General features: G+C 40.4%; 1 protein-coding gene across 4 annotated transcripts in view; it reads right to left on the reverse strand.

The window, feature by feature from the left end:
* Positions 1–21,025, reverse strand: part of LOC104150979 (APC regulator of WNT signaling pathway) — a 103,909-nt gene that overhangs the window by 74,866 nt on the left and 8,018 nt on the right. For 2 of the 4 annotated variants that reach the window (XM_068924316.1, XM_068924314.1), the window contains exon 1: positions 7,667–7,725. The exons of the other annotated variants lie outside the window; for them this stretch is intronic. The gene's annotated coding sequence lies outside the window, so the exon portion shown is untranslated. Of the gene's footprint in view, positions 1–7,666; positions 7,726–21,025 lie in introns of those variants that run through there. 4 annotated transcript variants of the gene reach the window in all.

Genomic DNA, 21,025 nt, shown 5'->3' on the forward strand with positions numbered 1-21,025 from the left:
TTACCAGGTTATTTTACAAGATACAAGTAACGTTTGAACAAGGATACTCTGCACAGTTTTGGTCAACCGTATTATGAAAAGTGAATGTAAGTGGGTGCGCAGAAAGATGCTATGTGATCAGGAGACTAGAGGGTCTCTTACAGGAGAAGAGACCAGCTGAGCAAGCCTTTGCTGCTTCAGCAAAACAAAGGCTGGAAGGACACAGCTACATCTTATAAATATTATTAGGGAGGGGAAAACACTCAAGAGGGAGAAAAATATGTATGTTAAAACACAGTACTGACACAGAACAAATGAGAACAAATGACCAACAAATTGGTCATTCATGAATGTAGACTGGAAACGTCATTAGAAGTTGTAAATTCAGAAATATCCTTGCCTAGCTGACTGCTCAGGAAGGAACTAGGCTTAACAACTCAGAAGTCCAATCTTATGTTCCTAAACATATATACCGAAAGATACTGCACCTATTTTCATTCCTACAATCCATTATATCAGTGCTATTCAATGAAAATTAAATTGCTTCTCTACATTCATTTGTGTCTTTTTCTCCACTATTCCATCTTTCAGTGTCTTTTGGAATAATGAAATGTCAAAGTATTTCACAAAAGACATAGTTATTTCATTTTAAGATTGGGGAAACTGAGCCATAGGTGATGTGCGACCACAAAGCAGGTTAGGCTTTCCCATGCCGAACTTTGTGACACCTTTCAGCACTTAGCTTGCAGAGTGGAATCACAAGGAAGACGCTTACTAGCTGTTCCACGTATTTTGAGTAGACACCTAAAAATTAAACTTAATTCAACAGTCATTTGCAGCGTTTGCTTAGGTATCCAACTACGTAAATGTTGTTAAGAACACATATCCCCAAGTCTGCTCGTCTTCTGGAAATAGATACCTACCAATAACCCCAGACTAACACTTGCATCAGATTGGAGTTCAGGTCTCCAAATTCTTGGATTTACGCTCCAAAATTATTCCTTTGGCTACAAAAAAAGACTTGATTTTTAAACACAGAAGTGGTGGCAGCAGCAAAGGAAGAGAAATTGATCCCTACCCATTTCTGGTCATTTCTTAGCAGTCAGAACACTTGCCCTGGGGAAACAATCAAACTTGGGGCCCTCTTCAGCCAGCCAGGCTTCCACACACATCCTCCCTCCCTCACTGAAGAGCCCAAAGTAAAGCAAGAAATAGTTTACACTTGGCCCTTTGGGCTGAAGCTATACCACTGCATACATATACAGAAACATATTCCAGATTCACGGGGCCAAAATCAGTTTAATCAAGAAAAATTATGACTCTTCACTCCACGTAGGAAGCCGCTACACTGGGGAGTTGAGGGAAAAGCAAGAAGATGAATTCTGGGTGCTTACACTTATTTTATACTCTACCTAACCTAAAGCAATTTGCGTGATACTTCAAACAGTTCAGCTTTGGGAAGTTCACTATTCCACTTCAGAGTCAGGCCCCCTTTTACACTCTCACTCTGCATTTCGTTTTGCAGCGTTCCAGAAACAAACGGAAGAATGCAGATACCCTTATTACTGGATCTACTCCAAGAAATAACTCTCTTGGGATGTAGGCTTAAACTTACCCGATAATAAACGTCTAGAATCTAGGTCTCCAGGCTCCCTGACCTGTATTCTCATCATTAAGAGATTTCTTCTCTTCCACCGCCTATCAAAGTAAGGCAAATCTATGACAAGAAACTTCACTACGCTCTACTGAATCAGCAGCTTACATGAATATACATATCAAAGGAGACACTCAAAGTGGATACTCTTTCACACACTAAAATCAAAATTAATCAGCAGCCTAAATTTATGCAAATGCACTGTTAAAATTTAGATATCCATTTTTCTACATTTAGAAAATTATACAAGTAACAACTACCCAGGAATCGGTAATTTCGGTGGGCTCTTTTTAGTCTGAAATCCCAAGAGACAGGCAAAAACATCAACATTCTCTGAAAACTTAGTTTTATATTAATCAGAGTGTTCTTCTGCATTTGATATCAATAAACATGCATACTCAACATGCCCTGAAGAGGTTCTGCTTAACAATTAAGCTCAACAATTTGTGATATATTAATTAAATCTCCTTATGAAAATATTTCAGACTCCATTACTGTTTTTTGCTCATAAAAGCTATTACTACCAGAGCTTTCTATTTTTATAAAACAACTTTTATAGAACTGAAGTCTAGTCTTAGTAAAACCCTAACATGTCTTTTCTCAACCATGTGGTGAGCAGAGCGCGCTAATGCGCTCTACAGCAACTGGAAATTGTTCACAGTGCAGTTTCTTTGCTTACAGTTGTAATCCTTGCACCTAACGTTCATGAATATACTGTTATAATTTAGTAAGGTTAGAAAGGACTATCAACTCTGATTTGTTTCAATAGCCACAGATTTCATCCAACTACCCTGTGCTAAGCCAAATATCTTGTCCTTGTTATTTTTTTAACCATTCTGCTGATTTTTGTCATTTACTCCAAGGTGGACTAACGGGGAATTGTTCTTCAAGAGCAAAATACATTAAATTCAGGAAAAAAAAGAAACGTATGTAGTGGCAGACCATGCTGTCATTAAAGCATATTTTTGAGGTTTTCCAATTAGTTAGTTATCAATCCTTTTAACACATTTCAAAAGAGATTCTGTTGAAGTTCCAAGCCTAAGGCTTCTGACTTGCAAGAGCCTAGTGCCATCGCTGGGCCAGCTGCACGGGGCAGGGGGGGCCTGCCCCGGCTGTCTGCCCTACCCATCTCCACCACGGTCCCACCCAGGGAACAGGGGCGGGCTCAGCTGCTCAGGCAGCAGCTGCTGAACCACTGCAGATTACCGCTTGACATACTAAGGTAATCTGAAATAGGTGTCGATTTAACTTAATATGCTGGGCCATTAACCACAATGGTTCAGCAGCTGTTACATGAGCATTTCCAAAAGAGGGGCAGGGCTGACAGACAGGGGCAACCCGCAGCACAGCTGTTCCAAGGTAAGCCAGGCCCACTTGTTAATTTTAGCCCTAAACGTACAACTTCATACTGTTACCTTCATCAATATATTTAAAGCCTCAAAGAGAATGAAGTGAGGATTATTTGGCCATACTTATTTTGAACGTATCAAACCATGCTGATTTGCATTAATTCAATTTCTCTGTTGACTGAGTCCTTTTATCAGCTTTTCCACCACGCTGACTGGAGCTTGACTTCAAGTTAAAATGTTCAGTGCTTTATAGATAGATATCTTTCCGCTTCTCCTTTTTTTTTTTTTTTAACTCTAGCTAAGTATCAGCATTCTTCTAAGTTTTTTTGGTGTTTTAATAATTTATCAAAAATGACTATCCATGGGCCAGAGACTGACTTAGTTCAGTCAGGAGCAAGTTTTCCAGGCCTCCTAATTTAAAAATGCTTAGCCTTCACAGGAGTTGTTTAATAATTTCCTTGTGTACTCACTGACAAATACTCCGTCCCCTGCAGGTGATTAAAGGCCATTATCCTGATTCTTTCCAGAGTGCTCAAAATCATATTTCTGCCCTTTTCAGCATCACTGTGAACAATTTTGTTACTTCCACCTGGGAGCAAGCCTATGCCTTACCAAAACGGCTTTTGTAGCTAATGTATTTAATCCTCCTACCCCTCTGTGTATTAAAGAACAAACCCAAAACTTCTGGTCAGTAGCAGCTGGAGAGGAAGCTATTTTTTCATCTGGGCTATGTGGGCACACAAACATAACGAGGAAATGCCCATGAAGGGAAGAGCAGTGTTACAGATCTGGTACCTTCAGTTCATATTCTCCTTTGCTCTGTGTTAATGTGCCCAGGCACATCAGCCAGAGGAATACAGGAAGGAGCAGGAAACAGCCACCACTGAAAACTTTTTCAGTTGTTCACGAGCTTGCTTTAGCAACCACGACTTTGACACCGGAAAGCGGCTTGCAAGGTACGTAATGATATTCCTTTTAACAACGTCTTAAATGCTGAAATTTGCAAGTTGTTCATGAAATGATATCAAAAGAGAATCCCCAGATTAGGTGCCCTCTGAATTCCCTACTTTTGGGAAGGGTTTTTTTCAGCCATGCAGGAAAAACAAGGCCCAGATTAAAAGCCATTGCTACTATCAGTTTCCTAACAAAATGTATGAAAAGGTCAATCCCTTTAAAAGGAGGCCACGCTCGACTTTCCCTACCTAAACCTCAGCTGCATAGAGAGGATTTTCTTCTTAGTTTTTCTATCTACCTCTACACGAAGGTTAGCTTTGTACAGCAGAATAAAGTATTTAGGTGTTAATACACCTGATCTTCCTAAATCCTTTCAGTTGTGGGCAAGGGCGGGGGTTATGTCTCCCCCTCTTTTTTCCTTAAATGAATCTGTAATTTGGCAAGAGCTTTAGAGACACTGTTCCTTAAATTCAGTAACATAAGAAGTATACTGCAAAACCTATGGTGTACCAGCTTTTGAAAGACAGCTAGAATTCTGTCGATCACAAGTCAGCCTGCAACACCGCGGAACACAGATAAGCACAATTTCATACACTTTGTCCTAGCAGACACATCATCTGCTTTTCCTAACCAAAACATAACTTGGGGTCCCAAAATAATAAATGATCCTTGTTCTCTGCAACTGTAAGAGAAGGAGGAGGACACTTACGATGGCAATCTCATCTGAAGTCTGTACTGCCTTGCTTGTTATAGGTCAAGTATGAAGATTTTTTTTTTTTTTTAAAACTAGAAACAACCCCACATTTAAGATTTTACTAGAGAACGCTAACAATCCAAAACACATTCATAATAACACCACAGAAAAGAGGAGAACCTGTAAGTCATACATTTCAGGCTATGAACGGTCCAGTTAAGTTTTCACACTGTCAAGGAAAAACAACCCAAAAAAACCCACCCCACTTCTTCCTTCAGCATTCTGGGTTGGGAAGTTCCCTAGCTTGTTAGTCATGCTGCATTCAGAATAGAACTGTGAAAATACAAAACATGATTTGCATTTAAATACTATATTGAACACAAAGAGTTCAGACACCGTTTGAATCATAACTTATATTGGATCGAGGATGATTCACAAGCCTGCACACTCATGCTTCGTGAAGATCATCTTTGCTACTCGTGGCCAATTGTGTACGACCTCACTACGTTTGACTTGCTGCTTACTTTTTATTTCTCCTAATCTTCTAATGGTCCAATTCCAGAAAGTGTAAGCTATTACATTTCTGAGACAGGTCTCTTATTCTAGCTGGAAACACAAGCTAAAACCATTAACATGAAATAAATTGATTTTAATTAAAAAAGAATGAAAAATATGTTAAAATCAGGAAATATGGAAATATCCTTCCATGTTGGGTACTCTATCAGGGTCATCTTCAGGGTTCACTTCAGCACCTGAAGTGAATAAAAGATCATTTATCTTGTAGGAAATACATCAGCATCTGTTCACACAGGCCCTGTTTGAATTTTGGAAAACAATCAGCCGAGACTCAAGTCTTCACTAGCAATAACTTATTGTCACAGCAGAACATCAGCATCAGAAGACTGTTTTTAATGCAATTTCATTACATTCGCAAAAAAGTAATAAATAACATTTCATCAACATAAATATTCCACCAACTGAATTAAGATACATGCATAAATCATTCATAGGAATTTGTAAACCAAAGGAGCCAATTTCAGACATGCATTTCCAACATATGCTATACTATGCTGATGATATACTAATAATTATACTGTTCTGTGATAACACGTATCAGAACATGTATCAGAACCCAACAGTTTGCACAAATATTTTGGCAAACATGATTATGTGGATTTCAGGGACAATGTTTAGGAAAGTGTACAATTATCAATTATTTAAAGAATTTAAAAGCTATCTTTTATTCATGCTGCCATTTTTAAGAGTGAGACTGCTGCTTCTCATAGCAACTACTTAGCTTGTCGCATAAAACAATACAAAGACTGTCTCTTGGAAGGTTTAAAAAAGTAAAGGAAAAAGCATCACCATAATAATCAACGCAATCGCTATCATGCTTTGTCATTCTCTTTCTTTTCAGGAAAAAACAGCCAAAGCACCTTTGCATCTTTTGCACCTTCCAATATTTGAGCAACTATAATAAACATTCAAAGTGTTATAGGACAAACACCCAGTATCGCCATTTTACCTTCTGAATCCAAGTACTCCAACTGGTAAGTCCTCAACTAATGCTTTAAAATTTAATGCCATCCAGAGCGTATCTCACCGACAAGACACCTATGACTTCCATTCTAGAACAAGTGCATGGCCTACATGGAAAATGTTTTGAGGGGATGTTTAATATAAAACAGAATTTCAAAATCTATGATAGAGTTTTCTTCATCAAGGGGTTTTCATACATCATTTTATTGAACAGAACTAAGGAGAAGGAAACATTTTTTACCAGTTTCTTGCAGTTTCCTTAAAAACACAGAAGAGTCTGCTTCCATAAAACTACTTTCAATGCTTACATTTATAGGCATTTTCTCAGAACCATAGTTTGGATAAAATAATCAGAAATCTATTAATTGCACTAGAACTAATACTAAAATTGACCAAGTATTAAAAATATTTAGTAGAAAGAATATTAAGGAGCACTTCCCATGCAACAACAGGAGAAAAAAATCATTAAAATCTGAAATTAATCTGTACTGTGTTATTCAAACATGTACAGCGATCTACTGAAGATACTTCCACACCAATGAAAAAGCTGCGTCTTCCCTGCTGCACCTTTAGAAGGCATCTTTCAACGTATGACTATCCAAACCAGACTAGTCAAAACTGGGTTTTGCTGATGCCTTGAAGAAAATTCTGTCAAATGAAAGACGCTCCCTACGGCTCACGGTCATAATCCTAGACCTATGCGGACGGAAAGCATTTTAAATTTGGACTCAAATAACAAATACAACCAAATCATTCGGCAGCACGTTTGTCCTCCAAAAAAAACTATCTTACATCTTGGCAGAACCGGAGCGTTTTGCTGGCAATGACCTAATTACTAGAATAAAAAGCTGCATGTCTGACAAAGAGAAAGGAAGGACCCACCGCTTCATACATAATTTATTAAGATTTCCCACAGCATTCGGGTTAAGTCACAGATCCCAGCGCGTCTTTGTGATGTTAAATGAATTTCTGAGGAGCCGGGCGATCCTCGGGCACCTCCCGGCCCCGCTCCGCGGCGCCCGCTGCTCCCCGGCCGCGGCCCCTCCGCAGCGCTCCCGCCGCCGGCGCGGGGACGCGCTGCCGCAGCGAGGCGGCCCCGCCGCGGCCCCTCCGCGGCTCGCGCAGCCGGGCGGCCCCGCGCTACCTGCTGCCGCCGCCGCCGCCGCCGCTTTGTGTCCCCGCGGCCGCCGCCGGGGGCTCAGGCTCCCGCGCCGGCTCCCTTCTTTGTTACGCGGCGCCCGTCTCCTTAGAGACCGCGTTTCCCCCCTTTTCTAGGTCAGCAAGTCCCCCCCCCCGCATTTTTTAGCCTGTTTTTTAGCCACAAAAGCCGCTTTCTTCTCCCCTCCCAGGGCTGCCGCCTCCCTGTCAAGGCACGGGGGAGAGCCGCAGGCAGCCACCCCGGCTCTGCCGCGGCCGGCCCGCGCTCCCGCCCGCTCCCCGCGGCCTGTCAGGCGCCCGCGGCCCGGGCGGCAGCGCCGCCGCCGCCGCCGCACTCACCCCATCGCCGCGGCCGGCTGCGCCTCCATCCCGCCGCCAGCGCCCCGGCCCGCCCGGCCCCGCCCGCGCCCACCGGCTGCGCCGCGCCGCGGCCAATACGGCCCCGCCGGTCACGTGCCGCCCGGCCCCGCCCGCGCAGCCAATGGGGCGGCGCGCATGGATGAGGCGCCCCCCCCACCCCTCCCCGCGGGGGGAACAGCTGCTCCCCCTCCCTCCCGCGGGCGGGGGCGGGGCCGCGGCCGCTCCCCAGAACCGCGCGCTTGGGCTGAAGCGGGGGCCGCTCGCGCCCCAGCTGCTCCCCGCCCGCCCAGCGCGCTGCGGGGCCGCGGAAGCGCCGCGGTCGCGCGAGGTGACAGGCGGCGGAGGGAGGGCACGGCGCCGCACAGCCCCTGCAAGGGCACTCGCATCCCCCCCTAGGGCCAGGCTGGGGCAAGATCGCCCGCCCACCCGAGAGCTGCTGCCCCTCTGAGCACAGGCATCAGGCAGCCACGGCATGCAACATCGACCGCGGTGCCTGCTAACGCACGCATGCTCGTATCCTAACTTTTGGGGAGGTTTTAAACCGCCAACAAGGCGGGCAGGATCATGTCATAACTGCAAACAGAAAATAATAAAAAAAAAACCATCGCAACCACCCCCAATTCTATATTGCAGCATTAATGCTCACTCTTCTGTAGCAATGGGTACAACACTTAAATTCTTCCTAGGGGAAAGAGTCTCTTAAGTGTCTGCATCACTTCGCTTGTGAAGATTATCACTCTGTTTCTCCTCCTTTCAATTAAGGGACAGGGATCGAATACTGTGCAAGACTACAAACAAGCCTTTGCATTTATATAAAGGATGCAAGCACTGATAATAGATGGTTTTAGAAAAAAAGGTTCTGCACGTACTAGAGCTAATATACATTGCCTAGTTTCCAAAGAAAACACACAGATACTTGCTTTACAAAAAGGCAACTAAGCGTTTCTCCCAATGTCATCTCTAATGTATTTACACCTCAACAAAATAACATTTTCATGTACTTTTCAGACACAATTTTTTGTCATTACTACTTGCTGGTTTTATAATAGAGATAAAACGTATGCATTTAAGCTATACCAAATTAGAGCAATAAGTACAAGTTCAGTGAGGAGTGTTGGAGAAAAATCCAGAAGATGGATGAACAAACAAATCACTTCAGGACGATTTTAGAACCTCCTTCCAGAACTGACCTCTCCCTCCAAGGATAGAGAGGTGAGAGGTTATTAATGAAGAAGACGCAAGACTAAAGCAGCATGCTACAGAGTACAAGAGACAGCAGAAACCCTGCCATATGTCAGCCGTGTGAGCTTGTGGTCTACATTTGCTCTTTACAACAAGTTTTATAGATATCAGGTAGTAAGTGGGATGTTGTTAAAAAAAAATAAAAATCAGTTCTTATATAAAGACAGCTTTGCTTAAAAACACACTATTAGGTTTTTTTTTTATTCTCTGGAAGAAGTATTCTAGACTAAGTCTCTGAGCAGTGCAGTCCAACATCCGAACAAAAAAGGGAATGATACAAGACTTCAAAAAACTGCAACGCTTTATGAACGAAGCAAGTGAATGCCCTCCCCTGTGACATTTCATTACATTATTTATGGCAATATTTGCTCATGCAAGTGGACGTAACGATATATGCCTTTTTAATGAGCTATCTACCCCCACATGCTGGAGGAAGTTTCATTCTTCCTATAATCATTTCCTTGAGTTGCGTGGAACTAGCAGACTCATGATACCTCGTGGTTGGGACCAAGTGAAGTTAAAGGCACTACAGGCCTGCGCAGGGAAAGTGAGCAGTTGCGAAACAATGCTTAAACACAACTACTTCTGTTTCAGCTTTGTTTTCAAGGCTCATTTTTCCAGTCGCACAAGACAATACTGCAGTCTCAGGAAAGGCGCTCCTTGTCAGCTACCCTTTCAAAGGTCTTCAGGAATAAGATGTGTAACGTGTTGCCTGCTGCCTTCAATGTGGTATCACACAAAAATCTTCAAATGGTAAAGCATTTCAAACACAGTGAACTGCAGTAGTATTCAAGGACTCCCTGGGATGAGAACGATGAAAATGTCTCATGCTACATGGTTTTTGTTACGCAGCTTCCATTAGTTACAGCCATATTTGATGTCCTCCTGATTTTTGATAAACTCAGTTTCATTTTAGATTCGCGTATACTACAGACTGTACTAGCGAGTTAATAATCCTTCAGCTGTAAGCTGTATCATATTACTCCTGATGGTTTTAAAAGTTTAGAACCTGGTTTTCCATTAGATCTACAGCCATCCCACTGATAACAACGCCACTGTTCCTCCTGTCAAAAAAGTAAAAACTAAGCGCTCCTAGCTGTTGTGCAGCTCTCTCTTGCCTAAAATTATTTAAGTCAGTCAAGCTCAAATAAGTGCACATATAGCTCACAAAATTTACATTATCAGCCGGAAAGTTGCTGTAACATGAGTTGTGCCTTATACTCCCATCAGGTCAGTCAAACTGAGAACTGTAATGGTTTCAATTCATGGTCATAATCTGCAAGTGCAATACAGTCTAGAATGGCAGTTTTAAGCGTTCAAAGACATACTAAATGCGAGAGAGGCTGAAATCCTATATAATTCAAAGCTAAAACGCATACTTCTCAGTTAAAAACTGAGCTTGAGAAGTAGACTTAATTTTCATAGATCTCCTTCTAGAATCCAAACTGGGAATATCAGAGATCAAAAGCTTCATAAAGTATTCATTTACCCACGTTACACCACACTTGCTGCAGCTCTGAAAAGCCATAAGCTATAGTTCCCAGCCTGTGAAGAGATTCTGGTTAGTCCTGACCTCTTTCTTTATGAGCCTGGTACTCACAAGTTGGCATAGGTTTATGTAAATTCAGTGCTGATAAAAGATGTTAGATTCACTGCTCTATAGCCTCAAGTTCTGTATTTATTCACAGAACAAGCAGAGCATAAGCAGCAGCACAGACTCTCTTAATACCTCCTGCCAACATGACAGCTGAGTGGGAGGCAGAAAGCTTTCCCTTCCTTGCTCATAGTAATGCCCATTCTGTTATGATTTCTATAAAAAAAATGGTAGCTTATGTTCTGTGTCTGTCACATGCACTTGCCGCTGGAGAAAAATCCAATTTTATATGAAATTCAGTTTAATATACAGCATGTTACTAGTAGTAAGATGATCTTTCTCATATTGTCTGTTCCAGTGGTGTTAGGGCACTGATATACAACCAAACAGGTGAATGGTATTAGGATATAAACTCTACTTACGTCTTTCAAAACTACTGTCTAAGTGCAGTACTGTCATCCATTGACCCTTCTGATATTAATGAAGCAGCATTTGATTAAAATAAATAAATAAATAAATAAATTGGTCTCTCTGGAGAAAAAAAGGAGCACAGAAAGGAATTTTACAGAGAAGAAAGTCCTGTTTAGACTTCATTTTTGGCTAGTTACTTTCTAATCTGGCAGAAAGAACAAACTAGGCTTTTCATTTTCTGCAAAATACCATTGCCAAAACCCAAGACAAGTCTAGGAATATCTACTACATATGTGTATTATATAAAAACTTAAAAATCTATTAAGAGAACTAAATCTTTGCTGGTAAGCTATCAACTCCCAGGGACACAAAAGTTTAGTATTTGAAAACATCAGCTCAGTTTCCATATTCACAGTTTGACTATTTGTATTATTTTGGCCCAGATCCCTGTAGTCTACCCAGTACAGTGTTCTCACACAGCTAAACGAGATTTTTTTGCTGTAGAAGAGGAATTAGCAATCTCTTCATAGAATACTTGATGCAAGTCAGGCACTGTTTCCCAACCTCTTACTGCATTTACTAAAATCCAGTCTGAGACCAAATAAAATTAAGCTATAACCCTGCTTTTTTATTTCCCGTACTTGTCTCCCTCATCTACAAAGTGGTGCTAAACAGAAGCCCCAGAATGGATTAAGGTCCATTCTGAAAACAAAGGATGTTCCCCAAACCTTTATTTGCTTCATAAAATTAAGAATATTACAACAGAAAATGCAAGAGATTGTGGGTTTTTTCAGATAGCTTGACCATAAATGGGACAGTTTTCTGTGCCTTCACCACCTCACCCTCTGCAGCAGTACCCTTCTCCCTCGAGGCCTTTCACCACTTCATATATTTGAAGTGATTGATATTTCATTACTAGTCATTGTGCATGCACAGTACTAACTACCTTAGAGACTCTGGGCACAGCAAGTGGGTTGGATAATGAGTTAAATTCTCTCTGTTGCCAGGCATTATGCTTGGTATTACTTGCAAATGTGAAATGTAGTAGTGGCAAGTTAAAAGATTTGTCTTCAGAACTTCACTTACTAATATAAAATGCAAGTTTTACACATTGATTTACATTAGGCTACATCTTGGGGGGGGGGGATTAAATAAGTGGCGTAAACAGATTTTATTAACAGAAAACAGTGTGCCCCTTCACAGGGTCAATTAACTGCAGGAAAGACCTGCAAACATAAGCTGAATGAGAAAAGCAGAGAAATGCATGCTGTTTCATTTCATAAATAAATCAGATTTACAGAATGCTATCTGCTCTTTAAATCCATTATTGTGTACAGCTCTCTACGGTTTGCAGTTCCTCTGTTTTGTCTGGAAGTACTGTACTCTCTGGGACATCTCCCACTCATACTTTCTTCCCTCTTACTAAATTTTTCCATCTCCATGCAGGTTTCTTGCTGCAACTTCAGTAAGTGAAAGTCTTGTGCAGGGAGAAGGAGCACATCTCTCCTCACTACAGTTAAATCTAGTAACATGTCATGGACCAATTTATAATATCAGCCGTATACGTTCTAGCAACAGTACAACAGCAATAACGGAAGGAGTTTTCATAGCAAGCCAGCAATCCAGCAGACGTCGCCATCCATTTCCCCATTCTTTTATCTCCACTGCATAACGAACCCCATCTGACACTAACTTCGTGTCACATTAACTATGGTTTCCTATCCTCTAATTAAGAGCATCACAGTATCCTTCTGTTGTATTGCTTTGTTTCCTCAGCCGCAGCTCTTGTCATGCATGTGAGTAGCTTACTATATCTGTGCTGTAATTACTTCTTAATCCAGCCATGCCATGCATTTTCTTTCCCTCCTAAACAGCTGCATATTTTATTCCGTTTTTCAGCCTTCCTTTTACTTCCGATGCTTTTTTTCCCACCTCTCCTTAATACTATTGCAAAACAAGGCACAACACTCGCCAGGCCTCATTTCTCATGTACTTATTCAGAGTACAGGTCTTTATCCAGAAATATTTCTGTTCAAATATCAACAAACTGAGTTGTTACTCATCCCAGGCTTCACCTCTGTAAGATGTTAAGAGGCTGCAAGTCAGATCAGTGTTGTGCTATACCTTAAGGTCTTCTGAAGAAATCAACAGAGAAATAGTCAATACATAAATATATCAGTTCTTTCCTTCTCAAACTAACTGCAGATGTCTATCTTACCCAATACTAACATTCTGCATTAGTTTTCATAAAAACTTCTGTTTTTTAAATGAGGAAAAAAGCAGTCCTTTCCAAAAAGCTGTGCTGCAACAACATAAAAGGAAGAAAAGTTTAAAGAAAGAAGAAAATTAAAATGGATTATGCTTATTCAATCACAGAAATCTGGAAAACTATTTTTCACAGATATGAGCTGGAAAACTGTCATTTGTCTGTATCACTCACTGAAAGAGTCTACGGTGACCACCTAAACAGAGAGCTGACTTTCAAGTTCAGTTTGTCTTACTCCACAGATTCACATATCTGCCCACCCACTTATTCCAAACCTCCAGCAAAGTAAAGGCTTATTCAGCCCCTTTGTAAACCTATAATTGCACATTCTAACCCATCTTTAATTCAGTTTCAGTAATCAGTTAACTTTACTGAAGGCAATACATCACACTGAACATCGTTCATGGGAAGAACGTGTCCAGTGTACCTCAGCCAACCTCTGGAAGATTTTTCACAGTAAAAGCTCTTCCTAAGGGAATTTGCTTATTAACACAGATTTCTCCTTTCTACCCCATCTTGGCCATAGAATAGCAAAAGATGGAACACTTGCAGAAAAACTGAGGATTTCATGTTTCTCAGTGCTTCCCCAGACTGCCATGCTCTGGATCCGTCCAATCTGACCTAGAGTTACCTTTCATAATCAAATCTTTTCGTCTTAGAATATTTCATCCTTAGCCGCAACATAGCTGCTGGCTTTTCATGCAGGGTTGCATAGCTGTCAGTTGCTCAGAGACTGAATCAGAGTCAGACCTGGTAGAATAAACCGAGCACATGCCTAGAATACCTACAACAGCCTGAGTTACACAGATATATTTTGCTTATTCTTAATATTTAGCAGACATAAGAAGTTACAACATTCACATCTGTTCATGACAAATGGATGACCACACATGCAAACGGCTGATCAGATTCAGCTTCTTGATAAGCTGAGGTTGAAAAGTCACCACTAGAAAAAAATGCACGCTACCTGGTTGTGTGAGCATCCCAAAACTCCACAGCACTTTGATAAATGGAAGCTCTATTATTTCAGTGGTATATTTACCTTTCTCTTGACAATCTTCTTTTCAGTCTTCCTTTTGTTTAGGTTGAACCAGATGTCCTTCATCCAAAAGTTGATTTCTTGTAAGCATTCTGACATTTTAGTAGTGATAAATCAGTTAATCTATTTAGCTGCAGGTCACCAACATGTGTGTTTTGCCCAGGACATTGAAAAGGAGGGAGGGTCAATTTTTATGGGACCCTGTAAACAAAGAACTTTAAAAAAAATTTACCACCACCATCCTCCACATTTGCTAGGAGGGGGTTAAAAACAAAAAAAAGCTATCAATCTTTCTATACCATATTGATGACAGCTTTTTAAACTCCCACTGCAGCAAAGGCTGTAGCACTGTCTAGAAACACAACACAAAGATCTTACTTAGTCATGGCCGTGACTTTAGTGTCATCAGAATCTCTTAAATACTTAAATTAGGACCAGAGCCTCAACAGAGGCTCTTATCTAGAGGAAGATGTTCATAACAAACCAAACTAGAAAACTCTCCTTTACAAGATAAACTGTTGTTGTGAACTATGAGCATACACTCATCTTCATTAAAATCTCAAAAAAGAAAAAAAAGGCCAAAGCCAAGTTCCAGCATATAACGTTCAGTGTGAAAGTCCTCCTTTGAAGGACCTCAAAAATGGCTCTGAGGTTAAGACTTACACTGTATGGCTTAAGTTATGTACAACTTACTTGGCTCAGCAAAGAGGAGGCTGTTTTTTATTATAAAAGTATTGAAAATACTTTTATCAAAAGCTTAACAAGACTCAGTAGCTGGAAATTAGATAGATTGGAATTAAAATCCATAGTATCAGTATGCTTAATTGGATTACAAAAGCCCAGCACAAATTGAGTCTATAAGGTGAGACGGTATTTAAGAAAATTTGATTTTGAATGTTGTGCAGCTTCTGTGTAGGGGTCATACTGAATGGCATGGGGCTTCCTTCTGAGCTTGAAATGCATTAGATTTCACAATTCATTTGATCCTTCAAAAACTGTAATTCTCTGCAGTGTGTGTACACTCATAACACACTGCAACGATTATAATCGAGTCTTACACTACAGAGATTCAGCTGATTGCTTGTTAAAGCCAGGACAAAAAGTCCTCCAGCTCTTCTTCCCAAGACCAATGCAGAAATTGCTTTCCAACTTGCTGTCTTCTGTGAATGCAGAGATGAGCTGGCGCCGGAGGTAGCACTCTCCCAGCATGGACCGGCGCTCCCAGGTAGCGCAAAGAAGCCTCACAGATGCCTAGCCAGCATGCAGTTTTCCTCTTCATAGCCATATTAATCAAGTGTAATGTTTCACGTCAGATTTTTGGTTTAGCTTTTGTTTTTGAAGTGCTCCTGCTTTCTTCAGCTTATTTCTTAAGCATAAAATGCTTCCTCGGATGATCCGGGTCTCACTTCTCTAGGGAGTTCGCTGTTACACAAGTGTTTAGCATTGTGGCATCCTAAACTATTTTTTTACTCCTCCTGTGGCACACAGTTTAGTGGGTTATTTGAAAGTTGAAATCTGTAGTCTGATGCTTCTCTTCTTTGGGGGTTTGTTTTTGTAAAACCTGAGCAGTCTAGAACATCTTAGGTTATTTACTCCCAATAATGAAGCTTCATCTTACTGAAGAGTCAGTAAGGAACAAAAATCCAAACATACATTAGGGTGGGTTTGAGAGCCTACCCTGTCCAGTATTTAGTCAGTACAAACACTTTTTTGAACTGACCTACCTGCCCACTGGAAAAAAGAATGCAAAATGCAAATACTCATTGCATCTCTAGGCAAGCTGCTTCCAGGAGCAAGCTCTATCCATGCAGCACCAGTGCTCAGCGCTCTGCACTTTTGTAGGCCAACACGAAGTTGGCCTTTCTGTGGCCCATTCTTCACCTTGAAGATCAACATGCAAAGTAACAAAACAGCATCTGAGGCAGTAGCTGCTGAACATTTTACCGCTGTCAAAGTTACTTTCCTAAAGTACTGAGAAAAAGCAACTGAAGTAGTTAGAGGGGTGACAACCATGCCCAGAACAAATGAGTTGTCAGTGGAATAATCCAGAAGAAGAATGCACCGTAAGTCTGTCTGAATTGGGAAACCAGGAGTGCTTTCAAATTCCTTGCTCTAGTTGATGGATATTTGAGCAGCATCTTGGCAGACACCAGCCTTCCTCCTCCAGGTGGGATCCTGGGCCACTCAATTTAGATGGAACTGAAATACCCAAGTTACATGCCTTAAATCTTAAAATCGTTATGACACAACTGAGTAATTAAGGTGTATGAGGTGTTGCAACTCTCTCGAAAATATAAGCTTCTCAGGCTAAAAGTACCATAAAAAAAAATCACAGAGGGGAAAAACATCCTACTGACTACAGCTACATTTTGTATCTCAGATTCCAATCCCTATGGACATGGGAAGGGAAAATTTTAAGTCATTACAACCATATTTAGGAAAACTCTCTGTATTGCTAAGCGCTCTAAAAGAACATTTTCCTTTTTTTGTCCTACACATAACCCCAATACTTCAATCTTAAATGAAGAAAAGATGTATTTTCAAAGATCCCCAAGGCAAGTCAGCTAGAATGTCAGCCCTAACTCACTGAGATTTAGGAGCAAATATAACTGACAATCAGAAGTTCCTCCTCAGCATGAAATTGTATTCTATTGATTCATGACTTTTAGAATTGTTTTGTATTTTTTAATCAAGTACTGAATCCCTTCTAGAAATAATTTGTACTGTTTTAATGTTAAAATTCAAGTCATTTAAGTTTAAGCTTGCCTGGTATTGAGTGATCTTGAGTAAACTCTGGCAAGCGTAAGACATTATTTGCAGTTTTTAATCTGTATAGAAACACTCTTGCAGACAAATTTAGTGCCTGCAAATCAAGATAAGCCGACATTACAAATTTTAAACTTTCCCCAGAAGTCTGAAAGGGGCCGTTGTGTAAGCTAATTTCCTCAGGTGTCAAGATGACAACAGAAATCTTCATGGTAGATATTTTTGCTTCTTCCTTGTCAGAATAAATAAGAGATCCCACAACACTGGCAAAATCCCTTCTGTCTTATGAACAGAAAATCAAAGTTCTTCTCCAATAACAGAACCGGTAGTAATTGAAATGTTCTTATTCAAGATTATGGATGAATTGTTCGTCAGCCTCACTTCCTACTTTTTCTGCCGTCTCTGAATTTTTTGTCTTATCTTGTGAGCAAACGTGTCTTATCACATTAAAGTTTCAGGTGACAGTCATGTTATGGCACTCGCTCATCATGTGATCAGACACGTAGCTGACTAAGGCATCTGGATGAGCGATTTGACTGGAACTGTTTCCGTGTGCTCAGATGGGCACCCACCACATAAAAGGGTGCACCTACGATTTGGACATGTGCTACAGCATGACCACATCTATGGAGTCCAAGTAATTCCACAAAAGGTTGTATAGCATGACTTCACTAGAAGATAAAACAACTACAAGAGTAGGTGCTTTCTCCTCTACACCTGGTTGATACTTTCCTGATGTTCTTTTAGTTTACAGTTTATTACCTTTCATTTTCCTAAAAGAAAACGCTAAGAAGTGCTAGCAGCGTGCTTCATGAAATCTTATTCCCCAGTTCAGCTGCCTGGCAACAACCTACATTGCAGGCTAGGAGCAGCGTAATTGCTTCAGTACAGGAATCGTGTCTTTTTATGGATTTGAGGTTTGCCCAACACAAAGCGATTCTGATGCTTAATGGGTTTCTAGAATTCCCACAATGTAATTATATAACAACTTAGGGAACACAGTAAAGAAGCAAGAACGATAAAGAGCACTAGCCATGCATGTTTACAAACAGTTCAATAAACTTAAAAATGTGAACTGAATAAAATGGACAATTCTCCTTCAAACAATGAACTAGGTGGCAAATTGCCCGCAATGACCATTGCTAGAGTCCATAAAAAAAACTCTGCCCCTTAAAAAGTCACAAGTTAGAAAATTTTCAGGCAATACAAACTGCGATAGAGCAAAGAAATTCCAACATTCCTATACTACCTATATTTAGAAAAGAAAATTTTAAAGGCAAAAATTAATGCATTAGCAGAGACCAAATGCAAAGCTTAGCCGTGGTAGACAACACGTTGAAGTAAGTTGCTTTTCCATCATTCTGTGAAGTTAAAACATTCTAAAACATAAAATAGTATAGCAAATTACAACCACGCTCTGTCGTTACAACTGGTTTCAGATCTTTATTGCTGCATGCGTACTGGACTGTCACCTGGAATCTTCAGTACCTTTAGATCATTTTAGGCACCCTTTCAGTCATAAAGAAAATGGCTGCACATTTTGCTCACTAGTCAGACAGAGATTTGGAACAGTTTAAAGACAGTCAAGTACAGAAACCTACTTTTTCATGCAAATAAAGCAACACACAAATCCACTGGTTTGAGAGGAGGACAAGGACTCCTTTTCTCCATTCAATTCATTCTTTTCAGCTTCATGTACTTGAAACATTTTTTGGAAAACGCTTTATAAATTAAGTCTAGTTCTCAAAGTCTTAGCAATGACATTTAGACATTTAATTAGGAAGCCATCACTTGGACTGGCATCTAAACCTTTTGTCAGAGACCTAATTCCACATCAATTTAAACATACCATTAGCCTTATATTAACTAATAAGTCTCATAACTTTCTGGCTATCGGATTGCACTGGCAAGCATTAACATAACAGTGAAGAGCATCTAAATGAACACAAGCGTACAGTTCTACCGTGTACACATTAAGCTAGTAACAGTAATCTAAATAAGACAAAAACATAACCACATTCATTTATGAACTGGCATACCCTGTGCTTCTTGACACCGTGGATGCAATTACAGCAGACTGACAGCCAAATGAAAAAAGATTTGATCAAACAAATTGTTTCATCGAGTCCCAGCTGAGTCCAGACCTTAAACCTTTCTGGGGGTTATTCTGAATCACATTTAGAGATCTACACATGTAAACTCAGTACCATTACCACGTTTCAGCGTTTTAACCGTGGCCCATATTCAGTACATGGAATTTTAAAAAGTCACAAACATACATAACAGTATTTATAAACAAATAACCTATATACAGAACCAATGGAAAAAAATTACATTCGTTAACGTCCTTTTTCAGCTTGTATTTTTAACTTAGATCTGTGGTTTTCACTGAAACAACAACAAGAACATGCAAAATGCAGAAAAATGCTAGAGCAAAGTGCAGGAACTCTACTCTGTGGGTTTTTTCCTACTCTTGTGGAAACTGGAATACTACAGAAGTTTGAGTCACTACTCTGCTAGACTTGGCTAAAATTAGAGTCCTATACAATGAAGTGCTTGTAGTTGAACAATCTGGACACTGGGGACAAATTACAAATACAGTAATTCTGCTGAAATGCGGAGGAGGAAGACTGATACTAAGAAAATTAAAAATTGGATCTATAAGGAAATTGGGAAGTATTCAAAGCTGTGCTTAATCCCGCTATTGATAAAAAATAAATTAAGTCTGCAAACAAGCTTTGGGGGATTTTTGCTACATTTTGTAATGAAAAAAACATTCAGTTTAGCTTTGTGTTAAAAACCAACAACGTGGAAGGAATATGGCCACAGAGCAGATTCTGCTAACCTCGGAGTCTCATTTATCTCAACGTTGCCCACTGACACAATCTTCTTGGCAGTGATAGGTGCCAATTATATTGTCAAGGTTACTGGCACTGAAGCTTTTCACCTCAGAATTGCTGACACTGAAGTTGTTGATGCCAAAAGTAAAAAAAAAAAAAACACACAAAAAAAACCCACACACACCCAACAAAAACACACACACACCCCACAAACCTAACATAATCAGCATTATTTTTTCTGCTGGGTCTAGATTCCAGTGTATAGCGCCTGCTGACAGGCAACACCTTTCCCCAAACTCTTTCCACATCCAAGTCCTAAATGATTAATATGGAACAATCAAGGATATTTAACACGAGCCCTTGGATTTGCAAGTTTTGGACTGGAGCCCTTGGATTTTCAAAGGGAGCAGAGATCTTGTATACAGTTCTTTCTGGGCAGAAAATACAGAAGTTGCAAACAATCACAGTGAGACAAGGCAGGCATTTAGCTCAAAAAATCCCATTATCCAGGGCAAGCTCAGTGCTCCTTTTGTGGAATGTCCAACTCAAATACCTGAATCTGTTTTTTTCCACAAAAAACATAGATGAAGTCTTAAAAAACAAACAAGCAAAGAAAACAAAACACAAAAGTTCTGGGTTCAACACAAGTTCAGTCTTACATCCCTTTTACTATAGTTTAAAAAAAAAAAAAGAGAGCGAGAGAATCATAGCTATTTATCCCTTTATGACCTATATGCTTTACACATCATAAATGGGAATTTTCTACTCTAGGAAGTCCTAAACATGAGCAGAAGTGACACTCCTTCCTTCCAGCAAGCTTTAAGCTGGAAAGGCACTGCATCAGTACCAATAAAATCTGAACTGCTCTTTCAGAATGAAAGTAGTCTTCACCGTCTCATAAAAGTAAAGTGCTGCCTTAGCTATTTGAAGATTTTATCAAACAGCAGAATGATGAAATGGCCAAAATTTTCAATAAAACAAGCAGGTCGCAACACAATACCGTAAGGTTCAGGGCAAATGCTAGGTCAGCTACAGGAAAGGTATTTTCTACTGAATAGGCAAGAGTTCTGGGAAGGTCACCCACTTCCTTAGGCCCTTTCAAGGCACTAAGCAAACTCCTGACAGAACGTTTCAAAGCTTCGGGAACCCGAAGTCAGCATTTACTTGCACAGAAAGTTCA

The sequence above is a fragment of the Struthio camelus genome, chromosome W (assembly GCF_040807025.1).
Source record: "Struthio camelus isolate bStrCam1 chromosome W, bStrCam1.hap1, whole genome shotgun sequence".
Classification (NCBI taxonomy): Eukaryota; Metazoa; Chordata; class Aves; order Struthioniformes; family Struthionidae; genus Struthio; species Struthio camelus.